The 22,853-nt window shown below is 41.5% G+C and overlaps 1 long non-coding RNA gene across 5 annotated transcripts in view; it reads left to right on the top strand.

Annotated features, from left to right (window-relative positions):
* LOC118551568 (uncharacterized) overlaps positions 1-22,853 on the top strand; it is a 54,967-nt gene that overhangs the window by 1,664 nt on the left and 30,450 nt on the right. For 2 of the 5 annotated variants that reach the window (XR_013443443.1, XR_013443445.1), the window contains exons 2-4: positions 15,642-15,769; positions 19,182-19,257; positions 19,360-19,437. This is a non-coding gene — a long non-coding RNA (uncharacterized LOC118551568). Of the gene's footprint in view, positions 1-2,036; positions 2,151-6,964; positions 7,111-15,641; positions 15,770-19,181; positions 19,258-19,359; positions 19,438-22,853 lie in introns of those variants that run through there. The other 3 variants (XR_013443441.1, XR_013443442.1, XR_013443444.1) reach the window with 3 other exon arrangements.

The raw sequence follows: 22,853 nt of genomic DNA on the forward strand, positions 1-22,853 counted from the left end.
GAGAGTCATCCCCAACTCCACGTTCTTTCTTTCCCTCCAAGGAAGCATCAAATTCTGCTAAATTTATCTCCCAAATTTTGTTAAAATCCTTCCCCCTCCCACCTCATGCCTATAATCATGTCATCTTTTGCTTGAATTGTTGTTAGTCTTCTAACTTATCCCTATACCTCTGATGTCTATCCTTAGTTGTCTTTCTAAAACTGATATCTTACCATCCTTTGTACCCTCTCATTCAGTGTCTCCCTACCTGGAATGACCTTTTATCTTCTGTTTTGTGAGCTCCTACTCATCCTGCAAGATGCATCTCAAATATCGCCTCCTCTGTATTGTCTTCTCCAATTGGTCCAGGAAAAGTATAGATTTCACTAACCCTTTATGGATACCTCTGTTAGAGCATTTATCAAAAACTATTGTGTAATTATTTCTGAGCCCTGGGCAGGAACTGGGTCTGATCTACTTTTGTATCTACAGGGCTCTGGCACTCAATAAATGACTGTTGAAGGAATTAATTCTGATGGGATCAAGAACAGATTCATTAAGGTGGTGACATTTGAGCTGGATCTTGAAGCAGAAGTAGAAACTATTATTACTAGTTAAATTGCTTAATCCATCTTTCCCAATTGTTCCGTGACAGGTCATTCACACTAGGTCATTATAAACCAGGGTTTCACAAATATGAAGTGCTAACTTGAGACGGATTTAAAAAAAAAAGTTGGATTTAAAATTTTATATTTGCCTAAAATTTATTTTTCACTCTAAATGGTAAGACACATCACTAGATCCTTCTATGGTAATCATTAAAAAAGACTTTAAGCTCTGCCCTAGTTTCTTTTTGAAATACCCAGCCAAGCCCCAAAGGTTTTAATTGCATGCAAGCGTACTAGAATGAGGGACTCCTTGTTTTGAACACCAACTCGTTTTGTGGCAACATGGTGTGGTTTATGGATATATAATCATTTGAGTGTATACAAACATGAACAGGAAGAATAGAATATACCCCAACCTCAATATGGTGGTTATTTCTGGAGAAGGTGGTAGGGGAATGGGATAGAGGAATGGGCGTCCATCGGCTGATACATAATATTTTAATTCTTTTTAAAAAAAGATTCAAAGCATTAAAGTGCCATTTCCTGTCAAAAAAGATTCAAAGCATATGATGTTAACATTTTAAAAATCCGGGTATTTGTTATTATGCTTTTCTTTATATTTGAAATATTTTATTAAAAATTATTTTATAGAAGAGAGAGCCTTAGGCCAGGAACAGGAAATCTACAGTGTAGTCTGGGCTCAATCTTTATCTCAGTATTCCTGTTGTAAGAAAGGTTGGTGAGGGCAAGAGGCTGGGAAGACAGTTTATAGAGATGAACTAAGCCTTTCCTAATTCTAAAAATATGATTCTAATAATCTAGTCATATATAAATTTCTCTGTTAACATGCTTATTTGTGACAAAAGAGTTTCATTATAGAAGCTGATTTATTAGAAAGAGCTCATTTGTTAGAAATGTACTAGTGTCTGTTTTTAGGTGTTACTTTTAAATTCACAGTGTGCATTAATCTTGATTCTTAAGGAAAGTGTTTAAAGTACTATGGCCTTGAAGAACTAAAATTTTATAATCATTGCTGAGCAGTCTTGCAAAGGCTATGACGCGGAGATCCCACCTGTTCTCTTTTCTCCTTCGAGCAAGAGGGCTGCTTATACTGTCATTTAGCACTTTACAACACACACAAGCTTTTGCCTCTTTTTGTCCCATTTCATCCTCCCAGTAATACTGTGAACTATGGGGCAGGGGTTTTTGGTATTTGTCAGATTTCCAAGTTAAACATGACACTTACTGGAAATGAAAATACAGGAGCCAGTATTTCACTGATAGTCATGGGGGAAAGATCTGAGGTGACCTGATTTCTAAGCAACTTTCTAAAGACCCAATTCCTATCTTAATTTGTCCCTACATGATGTTCCTTAGTTCAGAAGTCACAGTTCTTCTTTATTTGCTAGGGTTCATTTTATAATAATTATTATTATTATCCTTATGTAGACTTCAGTGTCCCACATGAAGGAGTTTTGGAATAGCATACCCAAGCTGACTGAAAATGGATTTTGTAGCAGAGAAGAGCCAACCCAGCTAAAATGGTGACTTTGTCTGCCAATGGTGAAGTTTCTTTGCCTTTTAGTGGCCTGAATGTTTTGTCTTGTGTTTTGCTTTATCCCTTGTTTTGCTTGCTTCTCCTCTCATGACTAGGCATGTTCTTCCCTTCAAGGCCTTCTTTACTCATTAAACTTGCATAATACACGTTAATATTAGTTGACCAAAACTGAAATGCATTGATCAACTCCAATCTAGTAAGGTCCTCTTCAAATCCTGCCAGAAGGAACCTCTGATAGTGTGTCAGGCATAGGAGAGGCCCTAAGAGAGGAAACCCCACCCTTCAGATAACATCATTCAACAGCCTTAGTTTTTTTTCTGGAATATGACCTATCTGATGCATTCCTATTGCTACTTACACATTCCTTGTACAGGCTCTCATCATTGCTTAAATTACTTCAACCAACTCATAATCAGTCTTTCTGCCTCCCAACTTCAAATTCCCCCTTGGTCTTGGTTCCCAGGGTGATCTGTTCTTCAATGGCACTCCATTAGTTTAGTCCGAAGTCCAAGAGTGCATGGAATAAGGCCCTCTAACTGGACCTCATTTCATATTATCACTCTTCCCTGCCCTATACTTTGGGCTCCAGTATTGTCCAACTGCTGCCAGTTGTACAAACACTCCATACCATTCCACACCGCTGTCTTTGCTCAGCTCCTTCTTCACTTAGATAGTTCTTACCCAAGCCTTAAATTCAAGTATCTCTTCAATAAAGCCTTTCCTGGCTCCTTCAGGCTTACCTAAATTCCCACTTCTGTGTTGCCATAATATTCAATCTGTGAAGTTTCTTGAGGATAGAGATACGTATGACATATCTTTGAATCTACAGAGCTTTGCATATAACTGGAGCTCAATAAATGATTGTTGAAACAAATTGAACACCATATCAGTTATAAATGTTTATAGTCACTTGATGAGTCCTTTTTATGTACATTAACTCAGTAGCTACTTATTTAGCCTGCTTTTTAAAAAGACCACAACTGGCTGGGGCAGATTCATGTTCCTCTCCTTTCAGTAACACTCTCAGATGTCTTTGCTGCACGCTGATCATAGAGGATACAAGTAGTCCAAATCCTTGAGTGGCTCTCAACAACAATAGATATTGGGGGAGGGAGTCCATCCTGGGGGACTACTTCATATAGCACAGCTCTGTTTACTGGGAAGTTGCGGTTTAATATGTCATGGTTCATCTCTCTCTAATTAGCCTCCTGGTTCATATTTCCTTGGATTGAGAGTTTGGTGGCATCCTTGGCCATAACATTCTTGAGTTATAGATAATACATTTCAGACCCCGTTTTCAGAAAGTCCTAGATATAGGTAACAGCTGCCTACTTGTATTTTGAGAAACAGTACAGTGTAACAGAAAGAACATTGAATCAGGTATATAAACAGGTTCTAATCCTGGTTTTGCTATTAGGTAATTGCAGCTTTACTGCAATTAAACTCAGGGAGGCATATTTCAACCCAAATTACTTGATACCACTTCCTAATCTCTTAAATTTTTTTTAAAGATTTATTTATTTGGCAGAGAGAGAGATAACGAGAGCAGGAACACAAGCAGGGGGAGTGGGAGAGGGAGAAGCAGGCTTCCCGCCGAGCAGAGGGCTCAATGCAGGGCTTGATCCCAGGACCCTGGGATCATGACCTGAGCCGAAGGCAGACGCTTAACGACTGAGCCACCCAGGCGCCCCCTAATCTCTTAATTTAAAGGTATTGAGCTAGTTCTCATAAATTCTATGGTTTTATTATTGCTAGAGTCTGACATCTCTCAAGTGTTGTAACAACTGTTTTCACTGAGACCCTCCCCCTTCTTTTATGTGGATGGCAAGGGCAGGTGGAGCACATGTGCCTGACACCTGCAGGAGAGCTTCTTGGACATTAGTGCCTTAAGGCCAGTCTGGTCCACACTTACATTGGATTGCCACGGTACAGCGGGAGCTGCACTGGGCTAGAAATCCAGGAACTTGGGGTTCAACCCTGGTCCTATACTTTTTGGTTATGTAACTATAGACAAGTCATGACCTTTCTGAACCTCAGTTTCTTTATCTATAAATGAGGATAATAATACCCATTCCACTTCCTTTGATTTGAAAGAATCAAATAAGTTAAGTTGAAATATCTTTGAAAATCTATACAGTGTTATCTCTGTAAGATAATTATTTTTATTTGAGGAAAAGGTGTTTGAATATACTATTCCCATGGGAAACCACACACACACACACACACACACACACACACACACACACACACACCCCATCCTTAATGTACTGGATATTTATCTTCGAGGTATTTTTCCAGTGGTGATAATGCCTTTGCACTGAATCATTTACACGCTTTCCACCAGTTCTTCTGGTGATAAATAGCATTTTGAACATTGAGTAATTTTTGAGGAAGGCTGCAGTCTGAGGCCATGAAATAAAGCAAAGTTGACTCTTGAGAGCTGAAATCTAGTCCATGAACCATCACTAGTTTGTTAATCATTTAGGCTAGCCAACTAAGCACAGGCTCATGTATCATTAGGAATGCAAAATCCCAGGTTGACTTTTTGGGACCCAAATTTCATGAAATATCAATGTGGTAAATAAAGCTTCTTCTCAAGAAAACCAAAACCCAAAACAAAAAATCAACCTTCTTTTCTACCTCCTTCTCCTCCCAAAACAGTTACGTAAATATGCAACGGGCTTAGCAGCAAAACATGTGGCATTTAGAGATAGTTGTCTATCAGCTCAATGTGAGCCAACAGTGTGTTGTGGCTGCCAAAAAAAGCTGTTACGGTCTTAGGTTGCATATTGAGAGGTGTAGTATCTAAAGCACACCTGAAATTTATCTAGCTCTGGGTTGGATACAAGGTATATAAATCATCTTGAATACATCCAGAAAAGAAAGAGTAATGTTGGTGAGAACATTTAACAACAACAACAACAAATAGTCAAAGGCACTGGGAACATTTATGTAGCAAAACAAAGCAAACAAAGTCAGGAAGAATATTGTCACTTTATTCAAATACCTGAAGGTGGCCGCATGTAAGAGGTTTATAGTTGTTCCATTTGGCCCTAAGGACAGGAGCTGGAGTCAATGGATAGAAACTCAGGGAGGCATATTTCAACCCAAAGCAGTTATTTTCAAAAGGTGGTACAAAATGAAATAGGCTGGCTCTGCAGGCAATGAGTTCTCAGTCATTCTGGGTGTTCAAGGATGGTCCAGATGACCACTTGGTGGGAGTATTGTAGAAGAAAGTCAGTCATCAGATGGGTAATTGAACCAGATAGTCCATGATTTGTGTATATTACTTTAATATGAACAACAACAACAAAAAACCCAACAACTTAGGCATATCAAATCCAAAGAACCATACGCAGACCATAGAATAACACAAGACAGTTTGGTGTCTGAAAAAGTGAAAGTCAGCAAGTGCAATTTTACTGAAGAACTAGGTGATGAGAAGATTTCATTATTAATATTAGCAGCAGTATTGTATTTGTTTTTTTTTAATATTTTATTTACTTACTTGAGAGAGAGTGAGAAAGAGCATTAGAGGGAAGAGGGTCAGAGGGAGAAGCAGACTCCCCGCTGAGCCGGGAGCCCAGTGTGGGACTCGATCCCAGGACTCTGGGATGATGACCTGAGCCAAAGGCAGTCACTTAACCACCTAAGCCACCCAGGCGCTCAAGTAGTATAGTATTTGGTAAGGTTGATTTTAAAGGAAAAGGACCATTTTTACTGCTAGTGTGAGTGGACCTAGATTCTAGGACCTAATGATGACTGGAGTTTTGGTCGCAGAATCAGAGGATGAAACAACCAATTTGTGGTTGTAAAAAGTAATTTCAACTTGGAAGTGGTTGGGGCTCTATTAAAGGGGAAAAAAACACTGTATGGGGATTAAGAGACCAAGCAGGTACACAGCTGTACACAGTCTAAGGGTGAAGCAAGTATACAGAAAGAATTAGATATTTGTGAAGCCAAGCTAAACAGATTTGTGTTCTGTACTTTATTTGGCACCTTAGATAACTGGCATCTTGAAATCCTCACTGAAGCAAAGTAGATTTTGTGCTCTGAGAGGCTGTAGTGTGTGCTAATGATCCATCACGGAGTGCTTGCAGTTTTGTAATAAGGTACCAGGTTCTTTGCCCCAGCAACAACCTTACCACTGGCAAGTCCTGCCCTTAGTCCCAGCATCTGAGTCCTACTGCTTATCTCAACCTTGCTGCTAGTCCTGCCTGAATGAATGCCCCAAATCGGATAACTAGTCTACTATATTTGAAGCATTAAGCCTTCTTGCACTCCAGCTCAGTAATGGAAGCTACATTTTGTTTCCGTAAACCCATCACAGTGCACTGTCACCTTTCAAACTTAGCACTGCCAAAGACTTGAATCTAGATTTTGAGTCTCATTCTGGTTGCTGGGCCCTGCTAGTTCTTTTTGTTGTTGTTGTTGTTTTTTAAGATTTATTTATTCATTTGAGAGAGAGAGAGAGAGCACAGCAGGGGGAGGAGCAGAGGGAGAAGGAGAGGGAGAGAATCCCAAGCCGACTCCCCGCTGAGTGCAGAGCCCAACGTGGGACTCCATCCCACGATCCTGAGATCATGACCGGAGCTGAAACCAAGAGTCAGAGGCTCAACTGACTGAGCCACCCAGGTGCGCCCAGGTCCTGCTAGTTCTCGCCAGACTCTAACACTGTTTCCTGGACTGCCTGCTGCTAAATCTCACAGCCCCAGAGCCTCACCTTTGGATCTCTGTGGGTGCTGCAGATAGAGGCTTCAATTCTCTAAGAATCAGGGCCCCCTTGATCATCATGAGCCTTTCTTACAGTCCCAGGTTTCTCCCCGATTAGGGGAGTTGGTCTGACCGTGCCATCTACACTTGGGGAGCCAAGCTGATACTGGCCTGTGCCAGAGCAATCCACAGAAGCCCCTCTTCTGTACTCAGCCTCTGCAGCCACCAGCCAACAAGAGCTTCCTGAACCCGGTATGTGTCCTGCTGGAATTCTGAGCTGTGCTTCTGGGCTCCCTAGCTCCATCTCTGCTAACTTAATAACTGCGTACTTTTCCTGTCTGGACTCTGAAGAGTTAGTTTTAGCAGTCCGTGGCAAGCTGTACAGCTTGCTTCACAGAGATCTTATAGGTGTTCAATACTTGTTCTCTTCACTGGTTAGTTTTGTAAACATGTGTTGAATGTGCCAGACATTGTGCTAGGTACTGGGGTGAAACATGAATAAGTTGTGGTGCTTGTTTTCATCATCATAATAATGACTCCTATAGAAATTCCTTGAGCACCTGCTATGTACCAGGTACTGTGCTGGACCTCTAAGAGCCTTTATACGGTACAGGAAGTGTGTTATGAAGGGGTAGGAGGAAAAGCTGGGTAGTTTGTATTATATACATAAGGCTCCAGACATAGCACATGGTTAGTGCTTGATAAACAATAGCTGTGTTTATATTAGGTGATAACATTACTGAAAGTGCCACACAGGTCCAGAGGTGGGAGAACAAACATCTGAGCCAGAGGATGTGTAGAAGACACAGGAAGGTCAATCCAAAAAAAAAAAAAAAAAAAAAAGGGAAAGCGAGACTGCAAGCAGAAACAGATGACCATTGCAGAGTAGCCAGTCTGTCTGGAACAGCAGAGTAGGTAAAGGGTTGCACTGCACCAGTATATGGAAAGATGTCTAGAGAGTTCTAGATACATGTGTGCTAGAGACTCTAGCCATGAAACCATTAACCATTAACCATATCCACAGGAGAAAATGATTGCGTGAAGTTGTAAAAACCGGAAGGAGAAGACAAGCCTGAAAATTATCCAATTAAAGGAAGGAAGATTGCAGACTGCTTAGTCACCTGAAGAGAGTAGCCCTTACAAAATGAGATGATTGCATCACTTAAGTGAGCATTGATCAATGTGTTTGGCAGGACAAGTGGAAATGTTTCTCTCTTAAATAATTCAAGCCTGCAGCCTTCCAATTCAGTTTAAGATAGTATAAGCGTCTGCTATATATAAATGTGTATGGCATACCACTGGTGAATGAGTAGAATTTAAAAGAGGAATAAGTAAAACCTACTGTCTGTATTCAACTGAGTGTTCGTGAATAAAGCCCCTGATGATGAATAAACAATAACCTTCAGTTGAACACATTATACAAACACAAGGAAATTCTATTTGCTTGTTGATCTGGATTATAACATACTTACACCATCCATATAGTAATACTGTAATCTGAGGGAGTCAGGCCTGATGATTTAAAAACCTTTCTATTTCTAATGTTCTATATCTCTATAAGGTAGACATAATTCAAGTTCTATGACAAATTTTCATGGCTGGTTGTTTACATTTTCCTGAGTTAATAGATTACAGAAAGTGGTGGGGAAACAAATGAAATTAAAAGAATATTAAAGTTATGGCTACGTGAGATGGGATTATATAGTATTGATATCCTTTATTCTTTTTAAAAGATTTTATTTATTCATTTGAGACACAGAGATACAGCATGAGCAGGGGGAGAGGCAGAGGGAGAGGGAGAAGCAGGCACCCCGCTGAGCCAGGAGCCCGATGTGGGGCTTGATCCCAAGATGCTGGGATCATGACCTGAGCCAAAGGCAGATGCTTAATGAACTGAGCCACCCAGGCACCCCTAGTATTGATATCCTTTAACTAGTAACTTTACCATCCATTGGGAAACAATGTTCTTATTTTATCAGAAGCAGCATAGTATGGTGGCAAAATCAAAAGTTTTTAAAGTCTGGCAGAGCTCTGTATTAGTTTTATAACTAATAATAGTTACTTAACTTTTCTGGACCTTCTTTTCCTCTTCTTTAGCATAAGATGATAGGACTTGCATGTATGGCTGCTCCAAAGGTTAAATGAAAAGTAGATCTATAAAATAATTAGCAGTACAATGCCCCACCCTCAGTAGAAGCAACCCTTCCCCATAGTGATGTTGCCACTCTTCAGAATATTTGGAAAGCCTCTCCCTGGGGCACCTGGGTGGCTCAGTTGGTTGGGCGTCTGCCTTCAGCTCAGGTCATGATCCCAGGGTCCTGGGATCGAGCCCCGCATCTGGGCTCCCTGCTCAGCGGGGAGCCTGCTTCTCTCTCTCCTTCTGCCTGCTGCTTCCCCTGCTTGTACTTGTGCTCTCTCGCTCTCTCTGCCAAATAAATAAATAAAAATCTTAAAAAAAAAAAAGGAAAGCCTCTCCCTAAATTGCCTACAGAGTCTGTGGCACAACCTCTAGGGCATTAGTGTTGATGCTCGAGAAATCTAGTTTGTTTTTTAGGGGGGAAGGTAGATTTTATTTTTGAAAAAACAAAAACAAGAAAAGTTAACTCAGAGCTAAGTTAATGGGTGATCAGGTTTGCGATGTTAACAAGTGTGTTAACAAGTGTGGGTTATAGATTGACCCTGAAAGCAACTCCAGAGCCGACAATTTCCAGAAAGGTGTTGAACAAAAACAGCATTTTTGGAATCGGTCTCAGATAGATAAGTTCTTGTATGTTTAAACGTCAGCTTTATTACATTATAATCATATCTCATTTCTGTGGAAAGGATGATATAAAACAGCATTGATAATAGAGACTAGCAGAATGTGAGGAGAAAATAAAACCATAGAAAATACATAGAGGCCATCCTACTGGCAGAGAGTTAATTAAAATGTTTAAAAATTCTTTCTTTATATACAACTCAAGCCTGGGTACTAACAATTTTAAAAGTCACATTTCTAAATCTTACTATATTAAGGCCTTTTACATTCTCCCAGAGCAGAGCAGTCCTACTTTGTCTTCAACTCAGTATACCTTCAAACGAAGATGTCTTTCTCTTACCAACACCCTTCTTTAAGCTTCCCAGACTTCCCAGATCAGTCTGGGGGCACCTGGCTGGCTCAGTCAGTGGAGCATGCAACTCTTTTTTTTTTTTTTTAAGATTTTTTTTTTTATTTATTTATTTGAGAGAGAGAGAGCACAAGAGGGGGGAGCGGGAGAGGGAGAAGCAGACTCCCTGCTGAGCAGGGAGCCCGATGCGGGACTCGATCCCGGGACTCCAGGATCATGACCTGAGCCGAAGGCAGTCGCTTAACCAACTGAGCCACCCAGGCGCCCCGAGCATGCAACTCTTGATCTCGGGGCTGTGAGTTCGAACCCCACGTTGGGTGTAGAGATTACTTACAAATAAAATCTTTAAAAAACAAAAAACTTACATTAAACCTCTTATTGTCCTTTCTGCCTTTGAAACGTCTTGCATTCTGCCCCTTTTCCAGTCTTACTGTATCCACCATCATTACCTTCCTTGCTGGAGCTGGCCTGGATCACTGTATTAGCTAGGAAGCTCATTTCTCTGATTTCTTTTGTCTCCTGATAGAGCTGTTTTACATTAGTTTTCCTAAAATAACACTCCCATCTTGTGTAGGTATTTGTTACAATACCTAACACATTGATTTATAAATATTTATTTACGAGGTACTAATTTGAGTACCTCTCTCTGGTTGGATTTTGAAATCTTTGAAAACAGGAACTATATTCTTTATCTGTGCCAGTAGTGCTTAGTACAGGGCCTTGCACACAGCTATGTGGCCCCAAGTAAGTTATATAACTATTCTGTGCTTCAATTTCTTCATCTGTAAAATGGTGATAATAGTCTCTATCTCAAAGCTTTGCTGTGTTAAGAGTATGTGTGTGTGTATCAAAAGGTAGCTTTTATGTTATGATAGTTTTTGTATATGATTGTTTTTGCATTATTATTAACACTCAAAAAAGTTACAGCTTTCTAATTCAAGGTAAACTCCTTTTTTCATGACTCTTTGAGGGCCTCTGTTTTCGGGACCACCTTATCTTTCCAGGTTAGTCTCATTGTCCCCTAACATAGTCTCTCATTCCCATTAGGCCACACTCTTTTTTGTCCAACCAGTGCGCTGTACTGTTTACTGGCCATTTCCATCCTGGAGCATCCTTCCCCTTCCACCAATGCCCTCACGAACCCCACCCATATCCTTTAAGGTCCTCAGGAAGTATCTCCTCCTGTGGGAGGTCTTTATCAGCAGTTCCATCTTACACTCACCTCTCTCTTCTGAGATCCTTTGGCATTTGGACTTTGTATCTCAGTTTAGGTACCTAATACTGTAGTTTCTCATGTTTCTTTTGTCCAGTATACTGTCTAGAGTATAAGCTCCTAGAGGATAGGGACCATATTATATTTCTTTTGTATTCTCTACTATACATGGTATTGTTCTGGGCTTGTATTCATTCATTTGATGTGCTTTCTTGATGCATATTTAATGACTCTAGTAGGCAGTGGGATACAATAATTAATAAGAGGTGCCTCCATTCTAATGGGGAGCTAGAGATGTAAATATTCAGGATTTTGTAGGGTCACTGCTATGGAAGACTTTAGAGCAGGTGATTAATGCTCGGATCTGTTAATTAGATAAATCACAGATCTGAGCAGAGGGTGAACTGGGTGAGTGACTGGAACTCAGGGCCTTCAGTCTGGAGCATTAGCTGTGGCATGACAAAGGCCTGAACTAAGGCACTGGAAATAGGATGAATTCAGGAGATATTGTGGGAATTAAAAGGGATTTGTGACCATTCAAATACGGAATATGGAGTATAGACGATACACTCAAGATGACTCAGGTTTCTTCCTTGAGCATTGGTTTGATGGTGGAGCCATTTAGGAAACAGGAGCCATGAGGGAAAAAGAGCAAATTTGGAGATTTAGATACCTATGGAACCTCCAAAGAGAGATTCCTGTGACCAGCTGGAAATTCAGGTCTGGAGCCTAAGGATTAGAATTTAGACTAGAGAGAGCGAGAGCTGGGAATCTTAGTAAATAGTGGTGGTTGAATCCATGGGAAAGGAAGAGATCACCTGAACACAGGATGCAGAAAGATGAGAGGTAGAAAGTGACTGAGACAGCAATGTTCAGAGAAGTTAGAGGAGATGCAGAAATGAGCAGGCCACCCAAGGTCAGAGTGCCAGGTAGTAGTTAATGCTTGAGGGGTCAATTCACAAGTGTGTATTGAATTCAGAGTTCAGGAGAGCATTGAAATGGGCTAAGCTGTCCCTAGTAGTTCAATATATAGTGGCCAAAATGAATTGAATAAGGAGAAGGAAGGGACAACTATGAGGATAAGCTTTGAATAAGCTTGGAATGACAGAAAGGAGAAAGAACAGTTCATTGTTTGAGGATGAGATCTGGCTTTTTTAAAATGAAACTCTTTTGAACATTTTTGTGAAAAAAGGGGAAGGAGCCAGAATAGGGAGAAGGCAGTGTCTGTTGTGTGCTAGGCTATCTCCTAACACTTTTATACATTCTTTCATTCCATTCTCATAATCACCTTGAAGTGGGGTCTCCTATCCATTTGACATATGAGGCTCAGCAAGGCTAACTAACTTGCCCAGAGGGGTGAGGATTTGTTGGGCTACAAAGACTAAACACTTGCCTGTCACATGTTGTTGTTTCCAGGCTCATTCCCACCCCTTTAAAATTTGTTGGTCCAGGGGCACCTGGGTGGCTCAGTTGTTAAGCGTCTGACTTCAGCTCAGGTCATGATCCCAGGGTCCTGGGTTCGAGCCCCGCATCGGGCTCCCTGCTCGGCGGGAAGCCTGCTTCTCCCTCTCCCACTCCCCCTGCTTGTGTTCCCTCTCTCGCTGTGTCTCTCTCTGTCAAGCAAATAAAAACTTAAAAAAAAAATTGTTGGTCCAGATTTAGAAGGAGGTGGGAAAGAAGGTCACTGTATAGAGACTGCCTGGGGAGCAGTAAGGATATTATCTCAGGACAAGGGGCAGGACGTCAGGAAAAACCTCAACGGAGTAAGGCCTGCAGTTGGACACAGGGAGCTAAGGGGACATACCGAGCCTTAGGTGGTCATCTCCTAAGAAGAGGGAGCAGAGGAGGGTAGTGTGAGATTAAAAAATGCTAATTGGATGATTGACAGAAATCATCACTGAATAGCAGTGTTTAAAATGCTTTGGTAGGGGCATCTGGGTGGCTCAGTTGGTTGAATGTCCGACTCTTAATTTTGGCTCGGGTCATGATCCTGGGGTTGTGAGATTGAGCCCTGCATCGGGCTCCGTGCTGGGCATGGAGCCTGCCTAAGATTCTCTCTCTCCCTCTGCCCCTCCCCCCCTCAAAAAATAAAGTAAAATATAATGCTTTGGTAAAAGAAGGGAAAGTTGGTTAAAGATTTTTTTTATCCTATCTGAAAATGCTTTCATTTTCTTGAGATTTAAAAAAAGGAGAAGGCAAAAAAGGAGCCAAGTTTAAAAAAAAAAAAAAAGACTTCTAAAAAAGGGGTAGGAAGAATTGGAAGATCAGTATATGGTAGAAAAACGATATGAAAGCATTTTTATGTTTATATAAATTTAAGTTCCTATTCCCTAAAGAATAAGGGATGAGGTATCAAAGAACTCCAGATTCTTAAGATGATATAGAGAACCCAAGGCCTTCTGATACAACAGAGAGCATTGAACCCCAGAGTGAGGAGACCTGCCTCAGATCCTGGCTCTGTCGCTGGGCAATTCCCATCATCCCACTAGGTCTGTTTTCTCAGCTGCAAAATCTAGGGGTTGATCTATGATATCCAAAGTGCCTTTGAGCTCGGAATATCTGTGCTGGTGTTTAGATATGGTATAACATAATGGTTAGGAGCACAGGCTCTGGAGTCAGGATGCTACATTATCTCAGCATCTCCTACCCAAGTTGTATGACTGTGGGCAAGTTATTAGCTTCTCTGGGCCTCAGTTTCCTCATCTGTCAACTAGGGATGCTAATAGTAAATAACCTACTGAATGGTTATGAAGATTCAATGAAAAAAATCTATAAAAAGTGCCTGACAACAATAAGGTTCCATTTACCTTCTGTTCCTTGCAACCTTGGTAAATGGAATTAACCAATTGGAGTTTGCCAGGTTCCCCTTTTGGGAAAGGAATGAAAGGAATCTTCAAAGATCTGAGTGGTCAGGACCTCTGAGTTATGATTCAGCCACAGTCAACTGTCAAATTTTCCCACAGCTCAGTGGAAAGTCACTGAAGACTCTGCGAAAACAGTGCCACCCCTCCTTCAGTGTTTCTCAGCTGGGATGCACCGCTGACTCGGGAGGTCTGACTGTATCAGTATTCTGGCAGGGAGAGGATCTAAGCAGGCTCGGTAGATTTACCAACCCAAGTACTAAGTGTCTGCGGGTGCTTCTGCTTTGCCAACAATGTTGCAAGGCTCAAGCCTGTGAGAGTTCATTGTCAACCCAAATGTGGGGCACCAAAGAAGAAAAATTGTGGGTGTGGGTCGTTTTTCCAGGCAGGAACAATGATGTAGTGACTGTCAGGTTATTTCAAAATTCGGAATCTTAAGTCTTCATCCCCCACACCTTTCTCTGTGTGTAAAGTTAAGATTGTGGACGCCGCCTTGAGAGAGAGCACATATTAGTGATAGTCACTAAGATTTTTAAGTTTTGTCAAATTACCCCAGCAGAAGCTTCATCTATTAATGTAACCGGCCAGAGCTTAAACAAAAGTGGACACACCCACACATTTGCTGATGTCTTTTGAAATGTTCTTATGTCACTTACCCAAATTTGAGCTCAAGAACCCTTTTATTGATTGAATGTTTCTCATGCGTCCTCTTTTTAGCCTTGCAGAAGAAACTTGCAGCTAGTCCTATACCATGATGTTCAAGTAACTGTTGGTGATCTGGGCCAAAGCTCTTTTTACTTATGTTTGCTCTTTCAAGAGTGGACATGGTATGGTACAAGGCTGGTCTGGATTGTTCCTTGCATTGAGACCTACTCAATACAAGAATAGACTTTAAAGCCTAGGTCTCTTGTCTAGGGGGGACCTCCCTTATAGCTGACCCAGGACTAGATACTCGATGCCACTCACCAGACACTGGTCATCATAACACACCTTTTAATAGCATTTTAGGGGTCCTGGCATCTCCACTCTGAAAATTTCTGCCCTTGGCCTCACTACCTCTCTGTGTACTTTTTTGTCTTTAGGTAGATCCCTGGGGTCTCTGCCCCTTGCAGAATAATCTACTCCATGGTACTTGAAATGCCATATGACATACAATATTTTTGTAGATAAAGATACTGAGGCCCAGAAAAGATAATTGAGTTGCCCAAGTTCTTACAAACACTCATTAACAGAGGTCAAGCCCAGAATGCTGATTTCTCTGAATCCCGCTTCCTACTGACTCTGTTAAACTAGTGAGCATCTTCTTTTAAAGGAGCGGTTAGGATGAGTTAGGGAATAAGACTCTCAATGAAGAAAGGATAGAACCCAGGCAGAGAGAGGCTTCTGTGTAAGCAGAAGGCCCAGGCAAGCAGTGGGTACCTGCTTGTGGGCAGGGAGAGGAGGTGCCACAAGGTTAGAAAAAGGCACAGAGAAGGAGTTGAGAGACCACCACTGCATCCTTGGCCTACTTGAAAATCTCACCCAGCCAAACAGATATAAATGTCCCTCTAGAACTTACTATTTCTACAGCTGTGAAATAACTGCTGCTTATCTTTCCTCCAGGAGATTCCTTGGAATGAAACCAATGGGAGATCAGGGTTTGGGAGAGTCTCATCAGAGCAGATGGGCCAGCAGCAGCCAGAAAGCTTGTTGCCTTTGGCTGAGAGCACCATCCTGGATCTGAACGTCTTGTGAGTAAACCCCAGCAGGCTCAGCCTTAGGCCAGAGTGAAGTTGGCCTGCTTCTCCTTGAAGAGGAACCTTATGTACTCCCACATCTTCCCTCCCCTCTTGCTGATTTCAAAAATCACATTCTCAGAGAGCTCTTCAACTTAAAACTATGTTGCCCATTAGCAGCCCTGGGAGGATGGCTTCTTAGTGCTTTTGGTCCCTTGGTATATTTGGAAGTGCACTGCATGAGCAGTCAGGAGGCCTGGGTTCTGGTACTTACCCAACCACAATTTTCCCTGGGGCTGTGGGCAAATTATTCTTCCCTAGGCCACAGATTTTCCTAACTGTAAGTTTGTTTATAATAACAATAGCTTCCATCTAGGAAATGTTCATTACTATGTACTAGATATAATCTCATAGCATTCTTTCAGTAGTGTCCTATGAAATAGGTACTGTTATCGTCCCATCTTACAGATAAGGAAAGTGAGGCTTAGAATTCTCATTGCCTAACCACCTATTTAAATCACCAGTCCCCACCCCTGGCCAACACTCCTTTCTCTGCTTTATTTTAGACATAGCACTTCTTACTACCTGAAATACTACATATTTTACTTTTTTGTTTGCCCTTTCCCCGGAAAAGACTTGTAAGCTCCATTAGGGAATGGATTTTGTCTTTATGTTCTTGTTGTTGTTCATTTGATGTGTTTCCAGGGCTTAGAATACTGCCTGGCACATGGTAGGCACTCAAATATTAGTTGAATGAATGAATTGTTGGTAGGAGTACAAATTGATATAGACTCTAGAGAAATCAACTTAGCAATGTTAATATTTAATGCACATATTTGATACGTTGACACTGCAATACCAGAACTAGGAATTTATCCTGTAGATGATATCATCAGGCATGTGCTTAAAGTCATTAGTGCAAGGATGTTTACTGCAACACTTTTTGCTGTATAAAAGGACTAAAAACAATCAAAATGTTTATCAATAAAGGAACTCATTAAATAAATTGTGGTAGGTCCCTACAGTGGAATTCTATGCAGGAGCAGGAAAGAATAAAGTAGATCTGCGTGTGCTGATATGCAACAACACGAGAAATATTATTAAGTGAATTGGGAGAGTTCAGAACAGAATATGACTTCCTTCATTTGAATTAAAAGAAAAAGAGGGGCGCCTGGGTGGCTCAGTCGTTAAGCATCTGCCTTCGGCTCAGGTCATGGTCCCGGGGTCCTGGGATCGAGCCCCGCATCGGGCTCCCTGCTCGGCGGGAAGCCTGCTTCTCCCTCTCCCACTCCCCCTGCTTGTGTTCCCTCTCTCGCTGTGTCTCTCTCTGTCAAATAAATAAATAAAATCTTAAAAAAAAAAAAAAGAAAAAGCTATGACAGATTTTCATATATCCTTGTTTATGCCTGACTGTTTCTAGAAGGAGAAACAAGAAATAAATAGCTGCCTGTGGGGGTGGCCAGAGGTTCTGGGTTGGGATGGAGAATATACTCTTACGGTACACTCTTGTTTTTTAAGCTTTCCTTTTTAGTAGTTTTATTGAGATACACTTCACATATCATACAATTCAGCCACTTAAATTGTGTAATTCAGTGGTTTTGCTGTATCGCATTATTAATTTTTTAAAATTGTTACAAAATATGTATAATATAAAATTTGCCATTTTAACCATTTTTAAGCATATATTCAGCAGCATTAATTACATTCACAAGGTTGTGCAACCATTACCACTATCTATCTCCAAAACTTTTTTTTTTATTTTTTTATTGTTATGTTAATCCCCATACATTACATCATTAGTTTTAGATATAGTGTTCCATGATTCATTGTTTGTGCATCACACGCAGTGCTCCATGCAGAACGTGCCCTCCTCAATACCCATTACCAGGCTAACCCATCCTCCCACCCCCCACCCCTCTAGAACCCTCAGTTTGTTTTTCAGAGTCCATCGTCTCTCATGGTTCTTCTCCCCCTCCGATTTCCCCCCCTTCATTCTTCCCCTCCTGTTACATTCTTCTTCTTCTTTTTTTCTTTCTTAACATATATTGCATTATTTGTTTCAGAGGTACAGATCTGAGATTCAACAGTCTTGCACAATTCACAGCGTTTACCATCCAAAACTTTTTTATTCCCCAGACAGAAACTCTGTAATCATTATAATAGTCTTTTATAGTATTTGATTTTTTTTTAATAGAGGGAGACAGGGGAGGGGAGGGCAGAGGGAGAGAGAGAATCTTAAGCAGGCCCAGAGCAGAACCCAATGCAGGGCTCAGTCTCATAACCCTGAGATCATGATCTGAGCTGAAATCAAGAGTTGGACACTTAACCGACTGAGCCACCCAGGCGCCCCTGTAGTATTTGACTTTTTTTTTTTTTAAGATTTTATTTATTTATTTGACAGAGAGAGACACAGCGAGAGAGGGAACACAAGCAGGGGGAGTGGGAGAGGGAGAAGCAGGCTTCCCGCGGAGCAGGGAGCCCGATGTGGGGCTCCATCCCAGGACCCTGGGATCATGACCTGAGCTGAAGTCAGACGCTTAACGACTGAGTCACCCAGACGCCCCTGTAGTATTTGACTTTTAAAAGTCTTGTGCATGTGTTACTTTTTTATTTGAAAAATTAATTTCAAAAAGAAATTAAATCAGGTTTAGAAAATTTATTAACTTGTCTAAGATCCCATAGCTCATATTCCATGGCAGCAACCACCAGTGTAATTATAAGAGAATAGAAATTCTTATAAAGAATCAGGTTTGAGTCAGTAAGGGGTGTTGGATATCATCTAATACCTTCATTTTACATATGAGATAACAGACTCACAGGGGTAAGGTAGCCACCCCAAGTCAGGATGTCCATCAGAAGCAGGCCTCCTGATCTACGAGATGCTGTTCAGAGTAGGTCACAGAAGAGGTCTCTTGCCCCTTGACAAAGAGTGAGGCTTGGATGCCTCCTGCGCAAAAGGGGATTTAGGTTGTTCTTCTATGTCCCATGTACCTATACTGCCTACTAGTAGGGAATGGGGCCATTGTACCCCGATATCATTGTTTCTGTTTATCTGAAACCATGTAGCAAACCTTCAGGACCTATCTCAATTTTTACTTCCAAGAAAATGTCTCTGATTGCCCTAGCACATCCAAGTCCCTACTTGATTCTTAACTCTTATAAATATTATTATTTAAAGCACATAAGTAGCAATCAGAGAATGATGTGAGACATTTCATAGCTATGTCAATTTATGAATCCATTCTGCCCACTAGTGTAAGCTCCAGGAAGACAGGAATTGGGAGGTTGATTCCTTGTAGTAGGTACACAATAGATGGTTGATTGGGTTAACTGAATTGAAAAATAGCTATGGTATGAGATGTAAGTTGTCTGTTTTTGTTTTTTGAGATGTAAGTTTTTTAAAGGGTTTCTCTTCGCCTCCTGGCAGAGATGCCTACTGGATCACAGGACATTGAAATTGATGGAAGTTGTGACTATCCCATCCCCCAGTCACTGAGAGCCAAGTATGATCCTTCTTTTGTCACACTTATCTTGACATTAATAACACCCTCATTTACGTGACTGCTTACAGTTAATCTTCTCTTTCTTTCCTCCACCCCCAATAGACTGGAAATTTCACAAGAACAGAGACCATGTCTGTCTTGGCTCACCATCATATCTCCAGCACCAAGCACGGTATTCAGGTATTCAAGAAATATTTGTGGAAAGAATGAATGAATGAATATATCACTTTGTTTTATGAATGAGGAAACAGAGGCCCAAAGAGGTGTGGTTCTTAATGACAAAGCTGGGGTAAGAAGTCAGGTCTCCTAGTTCCCAGGCCAGCCAGCATTCTTTTTACTTTCCTTTGTGTTCTCTGTGTATTGGAGTTGGAACATCTTGGAGTCTGGCCTAACCCTTTCATCTTACAAATGGGAAACTGAGGCCTAGAAAGGGGAAGGACTCACCCAAGTTCATAGAAGGCAGCACTGGCAGAGCCAGGCCTAGAACCCAGGTCTCCTGACTCCCAAGCTAGTGCTCTTTCTTTGTAAAGGCATAGAAAAAACAAAGCTGAATTGGGCTTATTGCCAAGCCCCTGCAGGAGGTCACATAGCCAAGCAGCTCTCAGAGTTCCTTGTCTATTCTTAGCCTGAACTTTCAGTGACTCTGGTCTTCAGCAGCCTTTCCCCCCCCTTTTCCTTTGCATTTGATTTTTTGTGTATATGTGCTGTGTGTTTTAAATAAATGGTGCTACGTGTAGGAAATGGGTTTCAGCACAGTCCTGCTACGGAGGCCCTGAAAAGAATAAACGTGAGAGAGGGGCCCTGAGAAAACAATTGGCTTCCCTTCTCTGAAGTGACCCCAGTGCCCCAGAGCCACCCTCGGTTACCTCTCACAACTGCCAACAGAAGGCTAAGCTCCTCACACAATAAGAAGGAAATCACTAGAAAGAATTTACAAGGAGAATTGGCTGTTAGTATTGGCTGCTGATGCCTCACTTTGATGAAGACCAAGAATTAGTTCTTCCCAAGCTGTGGTTCCTCTTCTAACTTCTACTTCAACTTCCCACCTACAAGATGTTTATCAGTCAGCCACCAAAAATGAACTAAACCTCCTTTCTCATACAAAATTCTAGCTTCTCCAAACTTTCCTCCACCTTGCCAATACTTAACTCTGAGCAAGTAATTTAAGCAGCTACTGACTTTAGGTTATTTGGAAAGGACTAGAAACAGAGGATAGAAGATAGCTAATGTTACAAAAGTATAAAATGATCAATGAGATCAACAGTTCTACATCAAATTCAAAGAAGGCAGAAGCTTCTCTGGGCTAGGCAAGGTCAAAGCCAATTCAGGGAAGCAATTTGAACCAAGGCTCGTGTATAGTTATCTACTGCTATATAACAAATTACCCCACTTTCTGTGTTAGTTGTCTACAGCTGAGTAACAAATTACCTTCAAACTTAGTGGCTTAAAACGATAAATATTTTTTATCTCACAGTTTTCATGGGTTAAGAATCTAGGTACAGGGCGCCTGGGTGGCTCAGTTGGTTAAGCGACTGCCTTCGGCTCAGGTCATGATCCTGGAGTCCCTGGATCGAGTCCCGCATCGGGCTCCCTGCTCAGCGGGGAGCCTGCTTCTCCCTCTGACCCTCTCCCCTCTCATGTGCTCTCTCTCTCTCATTCTCTCTGTCTCAAATAAATAAATAAAATCTTTAAAAAAAAAAAAAAAAGAATCTAGGTACAGCTTAGCTGGGCTCCTCTGGCTCAAGGTTTCTCATGAGGTTGCAGTTAAGCTCCAAGGCTGAATAGGGAGGGTAGAGGAGAAGACAATTTCAAGCCCACTGAAGTGGTCATTGGCAGGGCTCAGTCCCTCATAACACAGGCCTCTCCACAGAGCTGCTTTAAGACTTGGTACTGGCTTCCCCTGGGTGAGAGACTTAAGAGAAACCAAGATAGACGCTTTGGTCTTTTTGTAACCTAATCTCAAAAGTGATATCCCATCACTGTTGCTGATTGTTTTCATTAGAAGCCACTAGGTTCAGCCCACATACAAGTGTGTGAATACCAAGAGGCAGAGATCATTGGGGGTCCTCTCAGGGGCTAACTACCACACTTTGCTGGATGGATAGGATTAAAATAAGGTATAGAAAGCAATCCAGGTAGGGAATAAGAGTGAAAGTACAAAGTTTAGAAAGGTTTCACTGGGATGATTTGTTTGGAGAAAGGCATTTGAGTAGGAGTTGTAGAAGGTTAACTGAAGAGGTTGTCAGGGCCCAGACTGCACTGGATTTTTAAATGTCAGGCCATAGAATTTATTTTTATCCTCAGGCTCTTGTCTATATTTCCCCCATTCAACTGTATGATTTAGAATAGAAATTGGCATGTAGTAAGTGATCAAGAAAATCTGTTGAATGAATAAACCTATGAAGTTAATGTGTAGGGAGTAATGCAGAATTGCCAGATTTGTCTTTTTAATTCTGACAGAATTCAACCTCAAAAGAAGCCCACATAATTACTCTTGGAGCTCCCAACCAAGATTTAAACTTTGTCTCCTATTTCTAAGGTATCATTATTCAAATTACCTAGCACATCACAAAGAGTAAAGTTAAGCTTTACTCATGGGCCTACATCTTTCCCTTGTACTAAAAGCTCTTTAAACAGTTTATCATTCAGAATCTTGGTATATAGGCAAAAGAAAACAAACTTAGTGTCTAAGAGCAGACAAAGCTGGTTTCCATTCACTCAGCCATTCAAGCATAATCCATTAACTAGACAGGACAAGCTTCTAATACCCGGTCCTGACCACCAGCCACACGGCCTCCTCCCTTTGCTGGCTGGCCAGAGTGCCTCTAGGAACCTTTTTTGTGCAATATCCTTCAGTATGAAGGGAGAATTTGTTCTGGGGAAGCAGAGCTGTTAGGTGAGTGTACTAGTTTGCTAGAGCTGCTGTAATAAAATACCACAGAGCAGGGGGCTTAAAAAGCAGAAATTTATTTCTCACAATTCTGGAGGCTGGAAGTCCAAGATCAAAGTGTCAGCAGGTTTGGTTTCTCCTACCTCTTCTCTCCTTGGCTTTGCAGATGGCCACCTTCTTGCTGTGTCCTCCCATGGCCTTTTCTCTGTGAGCACACATCCCCTGGTGTCTCTTCCTCATGGTATAAGGACACAGTCCTATTGGACTAAGGCTTTACTCTTATGACCTCATTTAATCTTAATCACCTCTTTAAAGGCCCTGTCTCCAAACACAGTCCCACTGGGGGTTAGGACTTCATTATAAGAATCGGGGTGGGGGGCACAATTCCGTCCATGACAGTAGGCAAGGTTTATTATACATGTGCTTCCCATCACCTCATCCATCTCTTCTAAGGGAATGATATTCTCTCATTTGTAGAGATGGTGATCAATAATTCTTAAAAATTCTTCACATCCACTGTCTCACGTGACATTACAGTTACCTCCAAGAAAGCAGAGGTGGCGGTTACCTCTCCTCTACAGAATTGGAAACCACCGAGATGAGGGTTCACAGATTCTCCCAATCACAAAGTCTAGAATCCGGTTTCTGGCTCCTGCGCCAGTCTTCTTTATGCTTGGCCTTGGAGTTATCTGCTCTTGACCACTCA

Source organism: Halichoerus grypus, chromosome 13, assembly GCF_964656455.1.
Source record: "Halichoerus grypus chromosome 13, mHalGry1.hap1.1, whole genome shotgun sequence".
In the NCBI taxonomy this organism is placed as follows: domain Eukaryota; kingdom Metazoa; phylum Chordata; class Mammalia; order Carnivora; family Phocidae; genus Halichoerus; species Halichoerus grypus.